We start from the raw sequence: 25156 nt of genomic DNA, 5'->3' as shown, positions 1-25156 counted from the left end.
TTATAAATCAGCTTTTTTTCTAATAATGCACAGAGGGCAGGTTTTAAAGTAATCAAAACAAGAAGTTGGAACAGCAAAGTAATTGCTGTGAAGAAAAGACATTTTCAAAATTGTCAGTCTGTCTGGGACAGAAAATCAGTATTAAAGAAATATTATTTGTTCTGTAGATGCCCTGCTACAATGGAGTGAAATATGAGTATTTTAATGTATGGAATTTGATTTAAAAATAACTATTTTTAAATCACTCCGTTTTGTATTGCCAAAGGAAATTTTACCCATATAAAGATTTTTTCTTTTCTTTTAACCTTAACTTTATTATGCTCCCAACATTTGGTTTAAGACAATGTGGTTAATAAAATACACACAATTCACCTTTTCATTAAACAGATTAATACATTGCTTTCATTGTTGCAAGTTTCATTTCAACAAAAGTTGGGAATAATTTATTACTAAAGTATCCCTCACTATATTTCCTATTTACACACCAGGAAATGCATCTTTATTTATTTTGAACTGTCAGAAAAAAATACAAATACCCACATTACTATTCTTTCAAATTGCTTTTCCATATCCTCCCTACCAGTAGCAGACAATAAGGCTTAAACCAATTTTGGCAGAAATTTTCTTGATTTAACAGCAGATTACTTGTTCCCTTTAGCCAAACCAGGTTAGTCCAGACTGCTCCAGGGAGGGATTGAACACGAGACGACTGGGCACTCCGAGGCAGTGCAGCTTCCATCCTGTAGAGGTTCCATCTCAAAAGACAGATAACCACAGGTACAAGCAAAACTTTTGGGGAAGGAGATGTGAATCAGAGATATTCTTCCTGTGTGGACAAGTCCTCACAGCCCTCACATAACTGTGTGGCAAGCAGTACAGAAATACGAGGAGAATGACTGATCGGAGATCAGAGAGGGTCTTGCCCTCTCTTCTTAAATGTGTCTACTAATGTACATGTTCATTATAGCAGCTTTGGGAATATCATAGGACACAGTTATGCCTGGGGAAAACATCTGTTGCATAAAATGGGCATTAATTACAGGCTGTTTAGGCTTCCGTAGGTATGTACCCTAAAATTCCTGTAACACATATATGAGTCCACTCCAGAAGAGCGGGAAACATCACTTGATTATAAATACTGTTGGTCACTGAATGGCTGAATGGCAGGTTAACCTTCAAAAAGTGCCCTTAGTGTTTAGTGTGAATAAACTGATCCTGTATAAAAAGATGGTATCTTACTGCCCTCTAAAGGCTGTCAGAAATAGCTCCTTTTTTCTTGGATTTATGCCTAAAACCCTTCCCAACAGGCCACTGAGACACAAGGTCATCCAGCCAGAAAGAAACTCACACAATCAAACTCACATGCCAAGACCTTTGGAAAGCAATTATACAGCATCCCAGGCATGCTGGAGAAACAAAACTGGCATGCCACTGACTGGAAAGACGGTTATTCAAATCAGAAACATAACTTTGTAATTAATGCTAATTAGCCAAACTGTCTAAAACATTAGTGACTGAAATCTCAACACCTGAATAAGCCTTACAGTCCAAATCATCAAGCTCAGGAGGATCTTCTGATGCAGCTGGGAGAACTGGTATTTCTAACAGGGGTTTCAGGCTTTAAATCACTGCCTGGAGATACTATGTGTGACAAATCGAAGAATAAAATATTTAAATGCAGACTTTTAAGTCTTTTTATGATTAACTGCTCTTCACAGGAGTTATGGAACCTCTTCAGTGAGGAGGAAGTGTCAGGAAGGGATTTACATTTCAGACCTTAATAACAGTACCAATGCAGTTCAGTTCTGGCAATAAAAGACCCCAGCTATTATAAGTGTGACAATCAATCATATTTAGAGTGTCATACAACTACTGAGTATAAATTATAGTGTGACTCATTTCTCAACCAGGGAAAAGAATAACCAGGTAAAGGATCCAGCTGTTTAAAAAGAGAGTTCAGGGATGTTGTTTTCCTGTGGATCAATGTGGATGAAGGGACTGTCACCACAGTAAATGCAGGAACCCTAAAGCAAGCACTACTGAGCAACAACCAAAACATCGATTTATTATCAGCATTATTCTCAGACTAAAGCCAAAATACCACACTGCACCAGCTACTAAGAAGAAAATTAACTTTATCCCAGCCAAAACCAGGACAAAACCCAAGTCTTTCTTTTCCAGCTAGAAAAAACACACTGGTGGAAAAGAATGGTTTATGAAAATTTAGATCTGCACACAAGTAAACGATTTTGTGCATGTTTTAGTGTGTGTCTTCATTAAACACCACCCAGAAATGTAAAGATTTCACTATTTTCCAAAAATGTGCTTATGATTCATTTGACTTGGTGGTTTTCTTTCTTTTCATCTCTTCCTTCTTAAGGAACTTAACAACAGTTGTGAACCCACTGAGCTCTCAGTAATATTTCAGCAATTTTGAAGCTAAATAAAGCAAGCTGGCCCTTCTGCTCTCACAGTGACCTGGGAGCAGTAATAATAGAATCAAAAAAATGTATTCTGTTATCATTTGAAATGTGCCTTAATTGTGTGTGTTACAACAGCGCCAAGCAGTATTGATTCAACAAGGGTCTTTCACTAGACCAGTTTTAAGCAATGCTGAAATCTCTGGATCTGTCTTATTGCAAAGGAGACTTTTTGCACAAGTTGGACATTTGGAGAGAATGTTTCAGGTTTTCTGCTTTAAATAAAACTGTCCTTACAACCACAGTAGCTGAAAGAGACATCATTCCTTGCCTGCACTACCAAGTTTGCAATCAATTTATATACTTGTTTCATTAGAGCCCATTGAATAACAGTGACATGTTTGAGAACTGTGCCCATGTTGCATGAACCTAGCTCATCCTCAGTAATGTGTGACATGGTTTGGTCGATTTTTGCCACTCAGAAATTTATGGTGTGAGATGGGGGAACTCTTGTAATAAATAGGGAAGGAGCAACTCCATCACAGAGAGGAACTTGAATATTGAATTTTATCACATAGTGAATAAAAACCTGCTTTTATGACATGCCTGTTTTGAAAGAAGCTTCTGCTTTTACCTATATCTATTCATCTGCCAAAGTCCTGTCCATGGGGTAGTAAATTACAAGTCTTATGGACCTGCTCCACATAATACTGCAGACGTTGATGAGAATGGATGTGGATACGCAGCAGATGACACCGTCGTTTGTGTGTCAGTGTTACTGGAAAGTGTGTCAGGAACAACTGCAGCCATAAAAGCAGTAAATGCATTATGCTTGATAAAAGAACAAATTAAGACAAGTTAAAATAAATTTAGAGACTCAAAGTGAAAGCTAAAAGATCAAGTCCTTCCTGCATGGGTAATAGCTGGTTTCTTGTCTGTGAGGGCAATTAAGTGAATGCTGAGAGTGAAGAGAGACTTAGGATTCATTTTCAGCTCTGCTACATGCACTCTTTCAAAGCTTTGCTTCTCTTGAGAGGTCATGGACACACTCAGTTCTTTAAAAGGGACTGTCAGGCCATACTGAACATATAAACGTACTTTGAAAAATTGCTTCTTGTGCCCCTGAATTAATACAAAAAGAAAGCTTTTTCCAGTCCATCCTTTGTGCAATACCTGATACATGAAAAAATTAGTTATAACTAAAAATATTGGCACTACGATGAGAAAAAACAGCAGAGTCTAATTGTAACATTATTCAAAATACTGATATACAAAGATCTATAGTTTAACCAGTCTAAACTGCCTGGTTTTATCCACAAGGTGGATCCCAGCAAAAACCAGTCTAAAACTCTTTATACATCTTCTAAGTTTTGAAGCAAGAGAATAGTAGAGATATATTACTTAAAAGGCAAGGCATATATTGATGAGATTTCCAAAAGCAGTAGAATTTGGATCTCAAGCCTTTGTTTGGAATCACCTATGTATTTCACCTCCTATCATCATGTCTCAACCTCAATTCTTTGTATCTTATAAAAAGCAGTATTACTAGGACAGTGTTAGAGTAAAACATACTCAGTTTTTAAAGATCACCATTTAGTTGAATTTCTTCCATCCAGTTTCTTCCATCCTTGCTGATACTCTATAAATAACCCTTAATTGTCCAAAAGCCTCATAGGAATTGAGTTACTTTACTTTGCTTGATATTTGTCCCTATAATTTTATCGTATATGTTTAATCTGGTATATACCCCATAGGTGTCTCATGTGTCTACGGTCAGCATGTCTGCCTTTGCAAGGTAGGTCTATGGACATTTCGACATCTTCAACTATGATTATAATCAAATTTGCTTTGTCAAATTTGAACTTCACTTTTCAAAGCCATGCTAATGAGTAAAACCAGAATCAGCTCTGTGTGATACACAGAACTTTCTTAGTTTATTTGGTTTGAGGCTTTTTGTAGTTTTAGCATTCTTTCATTAGCTTTTCTTGGCCATAAAAGCTTCCATAAACCTTGTGAAATGAAAAAAGCGGTTTTGTAAATGGACATATGCTCTATATGCATAATGGAACAATAGAGCAGATTTCCTGCAAATGTACTGCAGAAAACCAGCCATTTGTGTTGTGCGCCAATAGAAGAAATAAAACCTATTTTCTTGCTTTGAACAGCTTGTCTAAATGAGTGATTTACAGGGCTGTAAATCTGACACCAACTTTGCAGATTCATACCAAGATTTGATTTGCCAATTGCTCAAAGATTTTACTGTAACTGGGCGTGATAAGTGTTTTTAGTAGTTTTACCTCTCAGACGTGTAAGTGGACGCTTCCCTATTGCCCAGCTGCCTTTGTCATGGGAAGTGGCTTTCCACATGCTCCAGCTGGAAGTTCTCTCTTCACGAGACATTTCTAATTCCCCCATCCAGGAGCATTCAAATACCTCTTCTTTGTCCATCCATGGCATGCTTCAGGGTTCTGATACTTAATGCTCACACCTTTGAGGAACCAGCTTTATTTTGGCCGGCAATGTGTCCTGCAGATGATGGAAAAGAGCGAATTAAAAGAAAAAAACCAGAAACTTCAAACTGTGTCTTTTAAATTTCAGTGTTGGGAAACCATTTGTAGCTGACACTGTAATACATGAAGCAGAAATAAAATTACATACAAAGCTCTTTAAAGTGAAAAAGGAACATAGTCTGTCACATGCTGTGGTTGCAGTTTTATCAGGCCTTCCTAATTTGAAACTTATTCTACTACAGAGGAAATATCTTCTCATATTTTCTCAGAAGTCTCACTGATGGAAGACATTTAACTTGGTTGTATCTGCCAAAAAGGGTAATTTCCATGCCCATTTGCCTCCTTGTGGGGTTTTCATTGTGATGGAATAAATGACTGCGAGAATGGTGCAGATGAAGAGAACTGTGGTGAGTGGTGAGTACTGCCACATCTGTAAGCATACAGAAACAAAATCTGGTTGTGGGATGTCTTCCTCCAGCTAATATACACTGAATCACTAATAGTCAGCAGATGATCCACAAGCCTGACAAGTCTGAGGTTTTCAATGTAATTGAATACTTTCTTTTCTTTTGTGCATGAGGGAATTACACCATGTTGGTCAGCAAAGAAAACTGGCAGGATGTCTGGGTGCCCCAGGCAGACTCCAGTAGTGAGATTCCTGTGAGATCCAATCCTCTGCTGTGGACAGTGGGTAATCGTGGCGTACCTGTATGGGGAATCCTTCAAAGTGGGTGCACTAACTCCTGCTCATAAGTAGAGGTACTTATGCTCAGTAAGGTTTTTTTACCAGTAAAGTGAAGAATTCTTTTTCTATGAGGATTTCAAGTGTTGTAAGAGTCTCAGATATGTTGGTATATGTGCATAAGCACATATGCACTTGGTGGTGATCACACCACCATTCTTCTCTGCTTTACTGATCTCCACGCCTACTCTCAATCCAAAACAGCAATGAGGAACTCAGATCTATAAGAACAATCTCCTTTTTTGGCTAATAAATTACCCCTATTTTGGAGCCTGATTCCACCTGTATCACATTTGACTTCTGTGACTCTGAAGCATGTTGGGCAAGAAAATAATGTGTCAACGCCACTGTCATTTCCTGCCTTGTATCCTCCCTCCCCACCTGCCTCCAAGTGAAGTTCTTACATCTCTTTCACTTTTCTTCTTTCTGGGTATTTCAAATAATCCTTCTGTGCCTCTTTTTCAATGCCATTACCTCTCAGCTATCGTCTTTGGATGTGTTTATTTGTGTTCATGGCTTTCCACATTGCACCTTTCCTGTGCACCGTTCACACCTAGCTTCCACACGTAGCTCCAAACTACTCTGTGGCATACTAACACTGATTACCCCAAAGACTGATATTCTCCTTATATAATACAGATTTCCACCTTCTGAAAAAATCTGTTTAAAAAAAGGCTAAGCTTTATAAATTTTAACTTTTTCTCTCAAATCTCATATGATGAAGACAGGCTGAGGAAGTTGGGGCTGTTCAGCCTGGAGAAGAGAAGGCTGTGTGGGGACCTAATAGCAGCCTTCCAGTACCTGAAGGGGGCCTATAGGGATGCTGGGGAGGGACTCTTCATCAGGGACTGTAGTGACAGGACAAGGGGTAATGGGTTAAAACTTAAACAGGGGAAGTTTAGATTGGATATAAGGAGGAAATGATCTTGAGGTCCTTTCCAACCCTAACTATTCTATGATTCCATGATTCTATGATTTATACATGATTTATACAATTTTCTATACATTTACCTGGTCTAGTAATGATCTATTATAATTTTCCATGCTTTTGCCTGAAATTTGAGATTACTAAATGTATTAATTTAATGAAACTGGTGTAAACTTTCTGGTTTTAATGAGTCACTTTCTGTCTTTCAGTCTTGTCCTAGAACTTTTGGGTTATTATGTGTAGATTTTTTACTGCAGAAAATTTGTAGCTGTCCATGCTATACCATGTACTGCAGTATGAGTTTCTCTACTACGTTAATCATTCCACTTTAGAATTCAGTTCTTTTTATAAGCACACCTTCTAACATTTGCATCAACATTAGATTTCTCTCTCTATTTCTCTTTCTCTTTCTGCCGTGCTTATAGTCTGGTACACTTCTGATACTCAATTTACATGAGATTTCTTAATTTCAGTTTCTAATTGCTACATATAATCAGCAGAAAAGACAATAAAACTAATCCATTTTGGTTCCATTCCATATAAGAAAACACATGTGCTGACAAATGAGAATTAATGTTCTGATAGATAGATAGATAATCAAAAGTACAGCTGACAAATGTTAACACTTCTCATAGGAGACAATAGTGACTGGGCAGGTAACTTTGATATGGCTTATGGAAAGCCCAATTATCTGGATTTATCCTTAAACTATTTTACACTTCTAAGGCTTTCCACTGCATACATGTACTTACTATAATTATAGAGATATCTGGAATTTCAGATGCACTCAGGGAGCTCATTTACTTTACCACAACTTTTTGCACGCATACCAGAGCATAGCAGAGCAATGCAATGTAAAATGTACTTGCTAGTGCCATGTTGCAGCCCTATAAAGTTGCCAGAAGATGGTAATTACATTTCTGGAAACTTCTGGAAAGTCTGTGTTTGTTTTCATCCCCCTCAGGAACAAAAGGCAAAAGAAAGTCTTCCCATTAACAGAAACATACAAAAAATATAAATCTTGAGATGCCTTCTGTTGAACCCTTCTAAAATATTAAAATATTTCTTCCTGCCTGCTGATGAAGAGTCATAAACCCAGAAGATTCAGCTCAAAGTATTACAGCTCTGGGACAGTTCTTCAGATGGACTGCCAAGTTGTGGTACCCAAAAAAGCCCTTCCCTTAAATCCTAGAAAACAAGGACAACGTCTTGGCAAGCAAGAGGCAACTTCAGATGCTGTGTTCCCTCTGGTCTGCTCTAAAATCAAAAAATCAAAGCATCCAATTTCTCAGAGGAGTGACTTGAACAAATCTGCATTTTCCAGTGGAAACTCTTTCTCAGATGTTTCCATTTGTATATCTAAATTTATACATACATCAAGCACATGTTCTGTTTCAGTTATTTTTATTGTAGCTTATGGACAGTAGGATATTAAACTTGATTTATGTTTTACTTACATTTGCTTTCTTTACATGTAAAGCACTGCAGTGCTAGGAAGTGCAGCATAGTGTCCTACAGCCTTTGAGGGAAGTGAACCCTACTAAGGTTTTGGAGGTTGCACCTAGACATGGAATCCCTTTCTAAAAAGAGTTCTCAGAATGACACTCCATCTGATCAGACATACTGGGTGGGTCATATGTAAGACATTCCCACAATAATTCCTTTTCCCAGGTCTCCATCAATACCCAGAAGGTTCTAGCTGCATGGAAACAGAACTAGAATGCTCTGCTATTAATCTAAAGTCTGTTCCACTTGTTTCAAGTAACATAACCCTCCTCTACATAGAGTTCCCTTTGCTCTCTATCATAAAGCTCTTTCACAGAGGCCTAAATACGCTTGGCATAGTGCTATACTACCAAGTGTGGGCTTTCTTCATCCAGAGACTGCAGAAAATGTTAGCCACCATAGATGTTTACCAGGTGATTTATTAGTATGTAGTGAATGCTGTGAGCGTTTTGCTTCAAGGCCCACTTCAGCGTGGAATTAATCTGACAAAACGTATGTCCATATGTGCCTGTAAACCAGTTATCTAATACAGGTCATATGAACAGCACACAGAACATGTTTACTTCTCTCCTCTAAAGAGAGCTTGGGGTGTTAGCCAAGATGTGCCTCTTGCACTGTAGATGTTTACAATTAGGTGAGTTGAATGCTATTTGTGTTTGTCATTCCTATTGCTTAACACCTGCCAGCCCCAGGCCTCTCTCTGAAGATCACTGGTTGTGCAGCCAGCACTGGGGTAATGAGCACCCACCAAACATGCTGACGATACCAAAGCAGGAATTTCAGGATTATTGGTTCTTAAAGATGACTGACAGCTCGTTTCAGTTGGCCAGCTCCAGTCCTATAGGTTGTCAAAATCCCTATATGGCTGAATACTTGTTAATATGATAAATTCCCAAAGATCTGCCTGGATCACCAAAGGAAAATATTGAAAAGAGGCCAGTCATAAAACTTGGCAATGAAGTTTGCTGGCCTTTGGCTAGCTTGTTCAAGCAGTCAAGTAAATTTACTTTTCAACAGACCAAAGGGAGGCCAATGCTCTCCCAGCTAATCCCAGGCAGGCTCTCAAGCTTCAGCCTGGAATTTAAACAATAAGGACAGGTGACAAAGCTGGGGCTTCACAGGCAAGGTGACACACCCAACATACTACACCCAATGTGTAACGTCATGGAATGTGCCCAAAGTCCTTTCAAGGCTCTGTCAGCTGCACCCAGATATAAGGTCTGATTTTTGACAGTTGCAACACTGACCAGTTAATTTAACAATCTCAGCATCAGTTACCAACTGCTTTTAGGTCACTCGTACACAACCAGATCCATTCTCTTCCAGACGAAGTTTACAGCAGGTGTACAAAGGTGAAGAAAATGGGAGTATCTTAACAGTTTATTAAATTTTTACAAGTCCTGGAGTACATAGAATGAACAAAATCAATATACAGTCGGCTGTGTGATCACTGTTTGAACAATATATAGCACAGCATTTGCCTTTGAAATTCATGTTTTGATCATGCTGGTCTTCCAGTATAACCAGATGTGCACAGATGCAGGCAGGTTTATATGCAATACACAGAGATTTAGTCTTGCTCCCTACCACAGAAAAATCAGTAAGCAGAATATAAGTCTGTCTAATACGACATGCCACCTTATGCTGAAAGGCAGTGTGCTGTCATGAAACTACACCATACTGTTTTAAAAGGTTAAATAAAGCATCCTTTAATTTTTTTCCCTTTTTCCTTTCTTTTTTGATGCTAAGCTACCATGAAAACCAATGACAAAATTATGCGAGTATCTGTGTACATGGCAATTCCCTCACAGATCACTGGTACTTTTTTTTTCCCCAAGCTATTTTCCATGTTTTCAAGCTATTATCCATGTGTTTTCCGTGTTCTTTATATAGTAGGATGGTGTTTTTACTGGAATATGACTTGGAGAGCTTTCAGTACAGCTTCCTTCAAATTCCCATGGGAACTAGTCTAACCTTCACGGAGTTCTGAAGAAGGAGGACATTCATATATATGAAATTTTCAGGTATAATGACGCGCTTTTTTTAAATACAGTTGTTGTTAATGACAAAAAAAAAAATTAATCAATCATCAGCCCTATACCTCAGATAAATTCTTAAAGGATTAAAGCATACATAAAAGCTAGCATCTATGAAGTCTACATAAGAAAATAGGGACAGATCCAAGGGTAGGAATTCACATACCAGACTTCAGATAAATCTTTATGCATCCCCTAAGTACACAGTATCTGAGTTCAGCTCTTCCTTCTGACTGGATGGTGTATGCCTTTTATTTGACAGTTGCTAATGACATCTCAAACCGCATTCCATCCAAAAGCGGCTAGCAGCCTGCAAGAACAATGGTCATGTGGATGGCTTGTATCAGTTGAAGAGTGGGCAGAGAGCTAGAACCAATCTTATATAAATAAAATACACATGCCAGTAATTTTCATCTGAGTCGCATCAGCTGGTGCAATGTATGTTAGCGTAAGTGTGCCAAGGATGGGCAGTGATGCTTCACACTTCATAAAATTCAAAATAATATATCTGCAGCCTGGAACAGTATCGGCTTTTCTTCACAGTCTCTTGTGCTTTCTATTATGTACCTAATTTTTACGTCCTAAGATCTTCTAATCAAGAAACGGGACATGACGTATGCTGGAAATAGACACATACAGAATAACCTCAAGGAAGTCATTAGAAAGTTCTGGTGGGAAATATTGAATCTGACTTCAGTGGTATTACACCAGGCATTAATTTAATAGTGTGCTTAAAATGGCAGAAGGGAATAAATATGGGATTATAAAACATTTGCATTTCTGAGAATTTAATGAATCATGATTATCTTATCTTTGTTACTTTAGCTGTACTGGATTTCTGCAACACAACTGAATTCAGGCAGTATCAAGGAAAGCACTCTTTGGACTATGCAGACCTCAGAAACTGTGAGTACATTATCACCCATATTCTGCCATTTTTAAATAACTGATTGCCTTTTGGACACCACCGAGCAGCCAGACTTCCAAAATACAGGAAATAGAATCTAAACTTCAGCTCTTCAAAGTCTCATCCAATCACTATTCCACATATTCCAGTAGTTAGAGAAAGATATGAGTGCTTCATGGATTTTACCTTCTCCTTGGAAAATATCAAATCAAATGCTACTGCCTTTGCAGTAACAGCCAGTCTTTCACGAGACAGATAGAAATCATAGAATACTTTCACTTGCATTTTAACATCAAATATTGCTTGCCACAGTTCTTCACCTTTTTGTTATTTTTCTCATCAATTGACTGAAAGATTTCTGTCTCCTCTCTTTGAAAGCTGTTCATCAGTTTTTTGATAGTATTATTTTAGTTTCATATTGGTATTGTTCAGTAATCAAGTAGCTTTCTTTTCTATCTCTCTGTTTTCCTCCACGTTCTTTTCTTTCTGTAGTACTTTCAAACACCTTTATGAAGGAATCTCGCTTGCCAACTCCCCATGCTTATCACATCTGGATCAAAATTTGGATTTCATTTTCCCCATAGGTGTCTTACATGCTAGGACTATCTTTAGTATGTTTCCGTTAAAACTAAAGCACATTCCTGAAATTGCAAAACTGTTTAGAATCATTTATCTTTTCCCAGAATTCCTACAGGGACCTCATGATCTAAACTGAAAATCCTTGGAAACAGCCAGCAAACACCTAGCATCTCCTCTTAGAAAACTGAATGAGTGTTTTAGTCCTTGGACAATTTCCCAAGCAGATATCACTGTGATGACTGGAACAGAAAATTCGCCATAAGGCAGAGCTTGCTGTACTCAGGAGGGAGACATGAAGTCTTCTAAACATTTTTCATTACTCTTATCAAGTAAAACAGCACCTGAAATATATAGTCTTGTATTCTTATAAAATCTAGCAGCTGTTAATAGTGCCCAGAGAAATAAATTAGTTGTGTTTGTGAGCAGAAAATGCAGCTTTTGCTGCTAGTGTGTTGGCTCAGGGCAAAGAAGATGAAGAACTTTGTGTCTTCAGTGATTCATTGACTCTGCTGTTTCAGCCAAGCTCATGGCAGGCAGCTGCTGGCATCAGAGCTGGCACCAGCAGCCTTTGACCCAGGCTCCAGAGAGTGAATGCTGAAGCAACGGATGCAGCAGGAAGGATCTGAAATAGCTTTCCACCCTTACCAGGTTCCATGGGAAAGAGTCTGAAGAAGGTCATAGAGTGTGTGGAAAACCTACAGTAGCCATCCTGAGAATGTGAAGATTTTAATATACACATTTTTTTCTGAGTTGTTCAGTATATATCTTGATTATTCAAAGAATCCATTGCCTATAAATAAAATGCATTAATAAACTAGTACCAAAACCAATTATTTGTGCTATCTTTTGCTACTGGTAACTTAAAAAATCTTTCTTTTTCCTCTGTAGTTTCCATAAAATCTAAACTTACTTTACATTTCAAAGCAATGTAACTAAATCTAATCTTGGATTCTTCTCTCAAAGATATACATTTGCACATTTTCCTTACACTTACATATTGTGTTATGAAGCATGATAAAACATCTTGTTTTCTAACCGTGTTTTAATTCATGAAGATCGATGATAAACAATTCACTTGAGACTCTTCCCAAGAGGATCTGTACTCAAATGCCCCTTATGACAATTTTGCAAGTTTCATTTGATAAATGAAAACATCTTTTTCTGTGAAGAAAAGAATTCACCATTTGTTTATTCCATTACACCAAGCCACTTTTAAAGCTATGACATCCTAAATCAAGTATAACCTTGCCAAAGTTGAACCTCACAGTGTTTCAAATGACTGTCTAAAAAACATCACAGTCCTCTGCCAACATAAATCTTGGGAGCTGCTTCTTGTTATGACTTTCACGAGTTCAGCAAAATTCTTTCACTTTAGTTTCTCAATGAAAAAGAAATGGGTTATTGTGAATGAATGTTTATTCTAACTTAAAATATATAGATATACATTGCAATTAATTGTAGAATCTCCACCTAGTTGTCTCTACTTATTCTGGTATGCAGATTACATGTAAGAAATGGCAATGTATTATTCTGTTATTGCTGAAATGGCTCAAGAACTGAACCACAGAGACAAAATTATGACAAAGAAAAGGGCATAATTTGCTTTGTTTGATATCTACAGTCATGTTCAAAACTAGGTAAATTTGGGCTAATTTTGTAAGAAATAAATAAAGGAAGGTCAGGAAAAAAAAAAAACCAACAACTAAAAAAACCTAGCTCAGAGCTTAAACACCCTCCTGCAAAATGATTACACAACACGAGAATGAAAACACTTTCCTTATTGCTATTCATGGATTTTAATGGCAATCATATTAAAGCCTTAACTAATACCACCTTCCTGGAATATGATGTCCTCATGGTATTGTAAGTAAAAAAGTATGAAAATAAGGCAACAAAAGGCATTTGAATATGTGTGACTCTCAGTCCTCAACACAGGATTTGCCTCAATGTATAAAGCTTCATCAGGACAGTAGTGCTATTGTCAAGGAAGTATTCTTTATAATTAATTGAATTATCGTATCTACAGTCATATGGCACATTTTGACAATTGTCACAATCATTGGTTTCAGCAGAATAAGAAAAATGCTTACTCTATTATTTCTGCCTGGTGATCAGATGATGAGCATCAAGGTGCTTTTTAAACTCCACTAAATCCTGGTGCTTGCAATTTGATCACGAAGCAGAAAAAATGTAGTATGCCTGTATCTCAGCCTGCAGGTATTTTATTCTTGTTGAATCCATTCCTCACTCAGACTGGATTTTCCCTTTGCAGGAAAACTGAGCAAAACATTTTGTTGCTGCTAAAACAAAATATATTGGTATAGTGTACTAACTCACATTTCTCTTTTAAATATATATATATATATATACTTATATATTCAGCTATATCTCCTATACTACACAGGACAAGAAAAGCAGAATCTGAAGGAGGATCATGTTCATGAATAAAAATTCTACAGATTAAGAAACACAAAATTAAATGCTCCTTGGTATTAAACCATGGGGTGCCTTACCAGTGAGGAACAGGGATTCCCTGCACTGTACTGTATGAATCAAAGTGAGAGCAAAAGCAAAAAAAGCTGAATTAGACCATGTAAGATTTCTGGATAGCAATTTCCAGAGCCTTTAATCAAACAAAATTCCATATTTCTCTTTTACTTTGTAATTTTCTTGTTTTTAATTAAAACTACGGAAAGATTTACTTAACTAACTACTTGTATTGCAGGTTGCTTTTGCACTGACCACAGTAGCACAGGTTGTTACGGCTTGGAAAAATAAAACAGGGTCCTGGTTAATTTTAAGTTGTGTAACTTCCAACACAATGAGAAAAATAAAAAGCCAAGTAGTCATACTGAAACATGAAATTAACATTCCATGTTAGATTGAATCATTATGTACTTATTCTAATATATATTTTACTTCACAGGTTTCTTCATGGCACTCAAGTGTACTTGCTGCCTGCAAATACCTTTTCCTCATTAAAAGATTTGGGGGAATCGTGAGCTTTCTAAAACCTGTATTTAAATTATAGGCTTTGAGCTGTTACATGCCTGTAACCTGTGAGTATGCTGCACCTTTCCTGCCAAATATGAGGCAGGAGATCATGCAGAATCAAAGCTAGAAGGACAGAAAGTTACTCAACAAAAGGGAGGTGCACATAGTTCTTAGGGCATAAAGAGGTGGGGGGAAACTTACTCCAAGACTTTCCATGTTTTACAACAGACAGTTGTATGGCTCAAAAACAAGGTCTTCCTCTGACCTACTGCTCACCAAGGACCCTCCCTAATCGGCACGGGAGTGCCCAGCTTCACCTGGGTCCTCTGTGGTCAGTTCTTTATTTTTCAGTTGCTTTGGCTCACACACTGTATTAGAGGCTATTGATAACCCCTGTACAGCCTATAGAAAGATAGCTAGGGCAGGATCTCTGTGCTTTGGAGGTGAACCAGCCTCTCCCAGTAGCTGTCTGGGAAACTCAGACACCTACTTTAAGATTTGAGAGTACCACTTCCCCTGGAGAGAAGTGTGCATGCATTAGGCTCATCTGCATGTAAAGCAGTCACACTGCATCTGGGTTCTGGTTGCCTCATTATCTGGTATGACATGCTTAGGTAGAAACATCAAACACCTGCAGAAAGTGTAGAAGTGGGAAAAAGAAAGGAAAGCTTGAAGAAGGGGAGCTGTCAGTGACTGGAGTGACATGAGTGACTGAAGCAGGATGCTACTGGCTGTGGAAGGAGAGTAGCAACTGGTATTTGTTGAAGACACTGATTTGATGATGTAATGAAAACTCATTCACTAATGCTGACCTTCAGCATTGAATTTACTGTGGGTTTTTTTTTTTATTTTTTATTCTCTGTTTTCCCATGTTCTACCTATATTAAACGTGAAAACTTCACATCTATGTAATTATCTTTGGTTCATTTCACCTCTCAGCATTTATTGCATTCATAAATTATAGAGAGACCCTCAGGCAATCAGGTTCCCAAATTAGATACCTCAACTGAATTAGTTATGATGAGTCAGAGCTAAAATGGTCCATGTTTAGCAATAGCCAAACATCAGTGCCAGTACCGGCTGGCTTCAAAACAACTTATGGATAAAATCAGAGCAAAGAAATATTGGATGAAGAAAAGTAATGATAAAGCTAATTTTCCTGCTATTAAAATTTTTAGGATGATATCATATCTCCTCATCTTTAAAAAGGAAAATATCTGAGGCTTACAGTTCTTAAAGTTTGTGCATTGAAAGGGATGGGTAGAATACTAAGGATGAATCTGATTGCTTTTTCTCTCTGTATTTCTGACAGGGGTATGTCCTGTAGCATGATTACGGAATCACCACATAATCTTTTTAAGACAGCTTTAAGTTACAAATGAGAATTCCCAACTGAATTAAAAAAGCTAATAGTTTAGCTTGTCTTTTTCCTGAAATAAAAGAAGAAAGAGATTTTATTTCTTTTAGCAATCTGTGTTTCAGTGCACTTTCTCACCTCTCTGAGGATCACATTGAAAATAACTTCAGCCATTTTAAGTAAAACCTGAAACATTTTACTAACACACTACACTAAACAATATCCTTTTTTTCCAAGAGAAATATTCATCAATTACACAAGGTGTGTGAAGTATTGATTGCCATTCTACAAGATGCTGAAACACGTTATTTTAAGATTTACACTCTTTTTTGTTAAGCAAAATGAAACATCCTGAATTAATCTGAATGATTATTCTGAACAGTTCTCCTGCAATGCATTGTTTGCTTTCTTTTCCTCCTGTGCTACACAGTGAAAACACTGTGAAGAAGTCACAGCGGGACTGAGTGCACCCTCAGTAAAAGTTTGCCAACAACAAGCTGTGTGGTGCAGTCGACATGCTGGAGAGAAGGGATGTCATTCAGAGGGACATTGACAGGCTTGACAGATGGGTCAGTGTGAACCTCATGAAGTTTAACAAGGCCAAGTGCAAGGTCCTGCACCTGGGATGGGGCAATCCCAGGCACAAATATAGACTGGGCAGAGGCTGGATTGAGAGCAGCACCGAGGAGAAGGACTTGGGGGTGCTGGCTGACAAAATGCTCAAAATGAGCCAACAGTGTGAACTCGCAGCCCAGAAAGCCAACCATGTGTTGGGCTGTATCAAAAGAACCTGTTGGAGCAAGTCCAGAGGAGAGCCATGAAGATGACCAGTGGACTGGAGCACCTCTCCTAAGAAGACAGGGTGAGAGAGTTGGGCTTGTTCACCCTGGAGAAGAGAAGGCTCCACTACCTAAAAGGGGAAAACAAGAAGGACTTTTCACAAGTGAATGTAGTGATAGGACAAGGGGGAATGGCGTTAAACTAGCAAAGGGTGGATTGAGATTAGAGATTAGGAAGAAATTCTTTTCTATCAGGGTGGTGAGGCACTGGCACAGGTTGCCCAGTGAAACTGTGGCTGCCCCATCCCTGGCAGTGTTCAAGGCCAGGTTGGAGGGGGCTTTGAGCAACCTGATCTAGTGGAAGATGTCCCTGCCCATGGCCATGGGGTTGAACTACACGATCTGTAAGATCTCTTCCAACCCAAACCATTCTATGATTCTGTGATGCAGTCAACATACATAGTAATATCCTGTTCCTTTTTGTAGACCCCCCTAAGTGTTCAAATGTAACCATGTGATCAATGTACCATAAGCCATTACAATAAGGACAAAATTTAGGTGATTGGTTCAGTTGCCCACAGGTCAGATTTCTAGTGCTATTTGACTTTCCAACAGCATCCCCACTTGAGAAATTCTTTGGTCTTTCACGGTTCCTGTGTTGTGTCTACCTGGCCACATGGATATGTCAGATACCACAGGACATGCTGAATAGTACAAGACGTATTATTAATCTGAAGAGCCATTCAGCAGACCAAAAGCTTGTCTAGTTTGACATAAGCCTTTCTCCTGATCCCAGTAACTGTGCTCACCACTGGCTTATTCAGTTGCCTGTGTACAAGAGTCTGATGCCATTGGAGATGCCCTTAGGAATCTATCCCACCTGGCTGTCACCTGCTAATCCATAAGGCCACAGGTCTCTTGTAGGTCTTCTGTCTTATCAGACAGCTCTACATGGACACCTCAAATGGGTGTTTCCAGGGCACCTCAGATGGTTTTTTATGGATAACTTAGTCAATCATACAGCAGCTGTGCCAGAATAACTTCCTTTTTGCATTACAGCTGTTTTTTCATTATTCACAGAACTAAATGCAGCATATATCAATATTCCAGCCCGTAAGCCAACACATGAGCAAGATGGTAATTGTAAGATGGGACACTGTTTTGAAACATGGATGGAGACATGCTCTGCTGCTAGATAAACCTTGACCAGCAATAGAAAGTGTAGTTATTTCAGTCTGAGAGTACATTAACTGCAACAGATATAGTACTGCCAATGTAATAGTACCACCTGCCTGCCTGTCAAAATTATTGTCTTATCTATGTTTCCAACTGAGAACATGCAGTACAGGAACAATGTAAGACAGACATAATGTCACACACACACCCCGCACTCTTCCTCTTCTCCCCTCCCCCCAAAATCTTACTGGGCTGGAATTAAACAGAACAAACTGATTTCAACAGTCGTTCATTTTTTTTTCCAGGAAACTTGCTGACAGGATGACAGGCATTTTATTTCATGGAACAGACAGTATATAATCCAAAAGAGAGTTTTAAAGTTTAAAATCTCAGGGGAAAATTGCCTCTTGCTCAGATCAGGAAAGAGCCAAACCAAATCCTCAAATAAAATTTGAAATTCTTGTCAAAAAGAATCTCCTCTTTGTCTTTCTAGAACTGAAACATACAATGCAACTGGGAATAGCCAAGGCAGGAACATTTACTAGGTTCTTTGGAAATACAGGAAACCCTGATAGTAAATCAGGTATCAAAGGTATGCCTGTTCTAGGACTACATATCTGGAGTTCAAAATTGGGATTTAACCTTTTTGCATAGTGGGTATAAGCACTCTTACCGTTTTATTCATAGAATCATAGATTCCTAGATTGCTTTAGAAGGGACCTATAAAGGTCATCTAGTCCAATCTGCTTACAATGAGCAGGGACGTCTTCAACTAGACCAGGCTGTTCAGAGCCCAGTTCAACCTGTCCTTGAATGTTTTCCAGGGATGGAGCATCTACCACCTCTCTGGGCAACCTTGATACAGCCGTAGCATTAACAGATTTGCATTGGTCGTAAGGGTAGATGCTACACACACATTGTCACATCTGTCAGAGGCTCCTGAAGTTCTGTTGCTGGTACTCTTCACAAATGTAGAAGTCATTCCTCACCTATTCTACTGAGGCTTTCAAATTCATGCTCTCCTTACCCATCTTACCAGACTAATATGTTCTTCCTAAACCATATTTGGAACCCTTGGGACTAGTTACTTTTCCCTTTTCATCAGTCATTTCAAAGGGACACTGCAACCCGAATGCTTTTTATCTAAGCAGATGACTTGGTAATTTTGTTAGTTTTCTAAGGGTAAAGCAGTTGATGTCATCTACCTGGACTTGTGCAAAGCGTTTGACACTGTCCCACACGACATCCTTGTCTCTAAATTGGAGAGATATCAATTTGATGGATGGACCACTCGGTAGATAAAGAACTTCCTGGATGGCCACACACAAAGAGTTGTGGTCAATGGCTCGATGTCCGGCTGGAGACCGGTAACGAGTGGTGTCCCTCAGGGATCGGTGTTGGGACCGGTCTTGTTTAACATCTTCATCGCTGACATGGACAGTGGGATTGAGTGCGCCCTCAGCAAGTTTGCCGATGACACCAAGCTGTGTGGTCCGGTTGGACTCAGGGGTGCTGGTCGATGAGAAAATGAACATGAGCCAGCAGTGTGTGCTCACAGCCCAGAAAGCCAACCGTACCCTGGGCTGCATCAAAAGGAGCATGACCAGCAGGTCGAAGGAGGTGATCCTGCCCCTCTACTCTGCTCTTGTGAGACCTCACCTGGAGTATTGTGTGCAGTTCTGGTGTCCTCAACATAAAAATGACATGGAACTGTTGGAACAAGTCCAGAGGAGGGCCACGAGGATGATCAGGGGACTGGAGCACCTCCCATATGAAGATAGGCTGGGGAAGTTGGGGCTGTTCAGCCTGGAGAAGAGAAGGCTGCGTGGAGACCTCATAGCAGCCTTCCAGTATCTGAAGGGGGCCTATAGGGATGCTGGGGAGGGACTCTTTGTCAGGGACTGCAGTGACAGGACAAGGGGTAACGGGTTAAAACTTAAACAGGGGAAGTTTAGATTGGATATAAGGAGGAAATTCTTTCCTGTTAGGGTGGTGAGGCACTGGAATGGGTTGCCCAGGGAGGTTGTGAGTGCTCCATCCCTGGCGGTGTTCAAGGCCAGGTTGGATGAAGACTTGTGTGGGATGGTTTAGTGTGAGGTGTCCCTGCCCATGGCAGGGGGGTTGGAACTAGATGATATTGAGGTCCTTTCCAACCCTAACTATTCTATGATTCTATGATTCTATGATCTGTGACGTTTCCTTTTTCTAAGTCAGAATCAAAATACATCTTTTGTATACTGCCTTGCCATTGCCATGAACCAGTTTCAGGTTATGCCAGCTGCATTGGATGAACAGAATAGATTTTGTTTTTCACGTCACTAGAGCATCACTGACAAGATTTCAGTTCCTGTCCCTCTTCCCTCTTTCACACACCTTTCCCCAAAATATCATCTGTGCAGATATTGTATCAAATCCCTTGAAATGCTATTGCCCCACAGGTGAGGTAAAAATGATACACTGCAGCCCAAGTATGCCAGTACCTACATTGAGCATCTACTGCAATGGACTCACTCAACGTTGCAGGTTTCTGTAGGTGCTCTTCCTCTTCCAGGTGGCTACAGTTCGCTTCAATCATGCTGTTTGGATCACAGCTAATCAAAAGACCTATTCCTTTGGCTAATTTTCTTTTTCCATTATAACCAAATGTGCAAAATTATGAAATTATGCCTCTGTTTCTATCCTTTCTTACTGGGTTTGCTAATCATAGAATAGTTAGGGTTGGAAAGGACTATAGGATCATCTAGCCCCAACCCCCCCACCATGGGTAGGGACACCTCACACTAAAACATGCCACCCAAGGCTCTGTCCAGCCTGGCCTTGAACACGACCAGGGATGAAGCATTCACAGCTTCCCTGGGCAACCCATTTCAGTGCCTCACCACCCTTACAGTAAAGAACTTCTTCCTTATATCCAATCTAAACTTCCCCTGTTTAAGTTTTAACCCATTACCCCTTGTCCTATCACTACAGTCCTTGACGAAGAGTCCCTCCCCAGTATCCCTATAGGCCCCCTTCAGATACTGGAAGGCTGCTATGAGGTCTCCACGCAGCCTTCTCTTCTCCAGGCTGAATAGCTCCAACTTTCTCAGCCTATCCTCATATGAGAGGGGCTCCAGCTTCCTGATCATCCTCATGGCCCTCCTCTGGACTTGTTCCAACAGTTCCATGTCCTTTTATGTTGAGGACACCAGAACTGCACACAATACTCCAAGTGAGCTCTCACGAGAGCAGAGTAGAGGAGCAGGATCACCTCCATTGACCTGCTGGTCACACTCCTTTTGATGAAGCCCAGGATACGGTTGGCTTTCTGGGCTGCGAGGGCACACTGAAGCCAGCTCATTTTCGTTTTCTCATCGACCAGCACCCCCAGGTCCTTCTCTACAGGGCTGCTCCGAATCTCTTCTCTGCCCAACCTGTAGCTGTGCCTGGGATTGCTCCAACCCAGGTGTAGGACCTTGCACTTGTCATGGTTGAACTTCATAAGGTTGGCATCAGCCCACCTCACAAGCGTGTCAAGGTCCCTCTGGATGGCATCCCTTCCCTTCAGCGTATCAACCGAATCACACAGCTTGGTGTCATCGGCAAACTTGCTGAGGGCACACTCAATCCCACTGTCCATGTTGGTGACGAAGATGTTAAATAAGACCGGTCCCAACACTGATCCCTGAGGGACACCACTTGTTACTGGTCTCCAGCTGGACATTGACCACAACTCTTTGCATGCGGCCATCCAGCCAGTTCTTTATCCACCAAGTGGTCCATCTATCAAATTGATGTCTCTCCAATTTAGAGACAAGGATGTCATGTGGGACAGTGTCAAACGCTTTGCACAAGTCCAGGTAGATGACATCAACTGCTCTGCTCCTGTCCATCAGTTCTGTAGCCCCATCATAGAAGGCCACCAAATTGGTCAGGCAGGATTTCCCCTTTGTGAAGCCATGCTGGCTGTCACCAAGCACCTTGTTGTTTTTCATGTGCCTTAGCATGCCATCCAGGAGAATGTGCTCCAAGATTTTGCCAGGCACAGAGGTGAGACTGACTGCTCTGTAATTCCCTGGGTCTTCCATTTTCCCCTTCTTGAAAATGGGGGTTATATTTCCCTTTTTCCAGTTGTGGGGAACTTCACCTGACTGCCATGATTTTTCAAATACGATGGCCAGTGGCTTAGCAACTTCATTCGCCAGCTTCTTCAGGACCCGCGGATGGATTTCATCAGGTCCCATGGACTTGTGTACGTTCAGGTTCTTAAGAGGGTCTTGAACCAGATCCTATCCTACAGTGGGCCCAAGGTCTTCATTCTCACAGTCAAATCCTTCAGCACATGCACTACTGACACTGAATTTGTAGACTGAAGGTCCATTGGGATGCGGCAGAATGAAGCTCTGCTTTCAGACACTTCAGGAAATGCTTACTGAATATATTCATTACACAAAGTGTCCTTTCATGGTTCTATAACTATTAGGATTTTTATCAAGTTTAATGCTTTTAAGGCTCTCAGTGCCAGTACTGGTTTTGCTTGATGCATGTAATATTATACAAACCTTTTTTTCTTACTAATATTTAATATAATATTTCCCGGATGGTAGTGTATGTACTGCCCAGCCAGCAAGTCCCGTTGAATCATGCAACACCACCGAGAGGAGAAGAGCTCTATTTCTGCATTATTTGTTTTCAGTGTTCATTGCAGTTGTTACTGGCATTTCCTCAGGATCTATTTGGGTAGTCACATACACCCATTGTTGTCCTGTTCTTTATTGTATTACAGCAGAACAGAAGTCACAATTCTGTACAACATTTTTGCTCACATGTCCCAGTCGCCAGCCTTGTACCTCTACACCCTGTGCTTTCTTCTTGACACATGCCATCAGCAAAGTGGTTGCCCCATAGCCCTATATATGAGCATTTTTCAGTGTTCTTCATCTCTCTTGCCTCATGTAAGGCAGTCTACATCTGCTGCAAGCATGCCCTATTTGCCCTTGACTATACCTTTCTCTTCGGTTCTGTGATCCTCTGTCACTCATGGGGTGGGAAGGACGATTTCCATTCCTTTCCTTTCTTTCCTTTTTTTTTCCTTTCTTTCCCTTCCCCTCCCTTTCCTTCCCTTCCCTTTCTTCATTTATTTTCTTTTCCCTTTCTTTCCCTATTTCCATTCCCTTCACTATTTCCCTTTCCCTTCCCTATTTCCCTTCTCTTCCCTATTTCCCTTCCTTTTGGTTTTTTGTTTTGGTTTTTTTTTTTCCCCTCATGGGAACTTGTAAGCACTTGTTAATTTTGAATTCGATATTTCAAAATTTGAGGACTTTCAAATGATCCCACCAAATCTTGTCAGCAATTGCTCCCAAATCCTCAAGCCAATAGAAACATGGAACCAAATTTATACTTGCTGTGGCCAAATCCTACCTTCTTGCAAGTTTATGGTGCAATAGTGTGACACTCGTTTTTGGTGATTAACCTTTTAAAAGCATGCGACCTATTATTATTTCTCCTCTCTTTGTTCAAGTTGGCCAAGCCCACAAACTCTGTTTTCTGACTGCGTGTTAACTTCATACAGCAAAGATTTTATCTTGCATGACTTCAGATGCATACAATGCAGATGTCTATGACATAGTCACTTTGTGCCCTCTTTATAGTCAGTGAGTTGTGCAATCTACCTGATTCTAAAAAAGACATCCAAAGAAGCCTAATGAATCATGTCCCAAAAATATCTGCTGAATTCACTGATGGTGAAGACAGCCAAGGCATGACTTTTAGCTTGATGCTGGCTGAAACGCTGCCACTGCAGCATCTGTACCCTGAGCATTGCTCAGACACTGCCATAGCCTCTCTCCAGTGCTGGCTGTCTCTGTGCCAAATATTGCAGTGATTAAATATTCTGCTGTCTGCAAGAACCACCATGCTGGCCACAGCCAGGGAGCTTGGCCCTAGATTGCTGCATGCTCATGAGAGCCTTGTTCAGCAACACTTCTACTCTCATGTCCTGACACAAGCTTCCACTCTCCCATTTGTGACCAGGGGGCTCATAGCCCTATAGTACCTGAATTCTGATGCTGCAAACATGGGGTTAAATTATTTTTGAATACTAGCCAGGGTTTGGCTGAACATGCAAAAGTATATCATACATAAAGGATTTCTTTGCTCTTTTTCAGTAACCTGTAAAATCTAAATCTTAAATAGGTGCTGATTGTCCAATGGGGTTGTATTTGTTCTTCTTTGGAGTTTCTGATATTAAATACCATGGACAGTATAAAAATTATGCGGTGCTGTGGATCAAAAGTTTACCATGCTGTATCATGGTGCTTATTGCTATGCTACCTATATATGCGTTAGTCCCATTTTTGACATAGTCCTGGCCAGCAAACCTTCTCCAGTGTGGGCTCCTCTCTCCATGGGGCCACATGTCCTCTCAGGAGCCTGCTCCAGTGCTCTTTTGGGCATCTGTTCTCTGGTGTGAGGTCCTCACAGGATGCAGGTGGAATCTGCTCCAGTGTGGACCTCCATGTGCTGCAGGGGCACAGCTGCGTCACCATGGGCTGCACCAAGGGCTGCAGGGGAACGAATCTCTGCTCCAGCACCTAGCACACCTCCTCCTCTCCTTCTGCACTGACTTTGGTGTCTGCAGAGCTGCTGCTCTGACATACTCTCACTCCTCTCTCCCTGCTGCTATTGTCATCCCAGAAGCAGTACCACCATCACTGATGGGCTCAGCCTTGGCCAGTGGCAGGTCCATTTTGTAGCTGGCTGGCATTGGGTCTATCAGACATGGGAAGCTTCCAGCAGCTTCTCACAGAAGCCAGCCTTGTACCAAAACCTTGCCATACAAACCCAGTCCACGGGTGCTGGGATTTTGACATAAACAGCTCCTGCAATGGCTCTTAGCTACTTACTAGAGTACTCCAGTCCATGAACTTGCCTGTTAAAAGCCTTGCTCTGCACCATAGCAGAGTGCAATGTAAATCCAAGTGCACAGCTTGCTCTGCACATGTTCTTCCTTCAGTACTTTAGGATGGATATTTATACAGAACCGAGGAAGCCAGTCAGAAAAGAAGATACGCCTCAGATTGGTTTGTCACTTTGCTGGGGAATATGCTGTTCTTTCTGTGCTATGTGAGAGTCCTGCAGGTGGTTTCTGCTTCAGATTTTATGCAGCACTTCTAGTCAGTAGACCAGATCTCTCTGGAATCACAAGTCCACCCATACTGTGCAGTAACGGGGTTTCTATAGT

General features: G+C 40.3%; 1 long non-coding RNA gene across 1 annotated transcript; it reads left to right on the top strand.

The window, feature by feature from the left end:
* Positions 1–5219: 5219 nt before the first annotated feature.
* LOC136012808 (uncharacterized) lies at positions 5220–12430 on the top strand. The gene is made up of 4 exons (XR_010611972.1): positions 5220–5344; positions 10000–10130; positions 10968–11048; positions 11733–12430. It is a non-coding gene; the product is annotated as an uncharacterized LOC136012808 (long non-coding RNA).
* The last annotated feature ends 12726 nt before the right edge of the window (positions 12431–25156 follow it).

This window comes from Lathamus discolor, chromosome 4, assembly GCF_037157495.1.
Source record: "Lathamus discolor isolate bLatDis1 chromosome 4, bLatDis1.hap1, whole genome shotgun sequence".
Lineage (NCBI taxonomy): Eukaryota > Metazoa > Chordata > Aves > Psittaciformes > Psittacidae > Lathamus > Lathamus discolor.
This window is presented reverse-complemented; position numbering and strand designations above follow the sequence as displayed.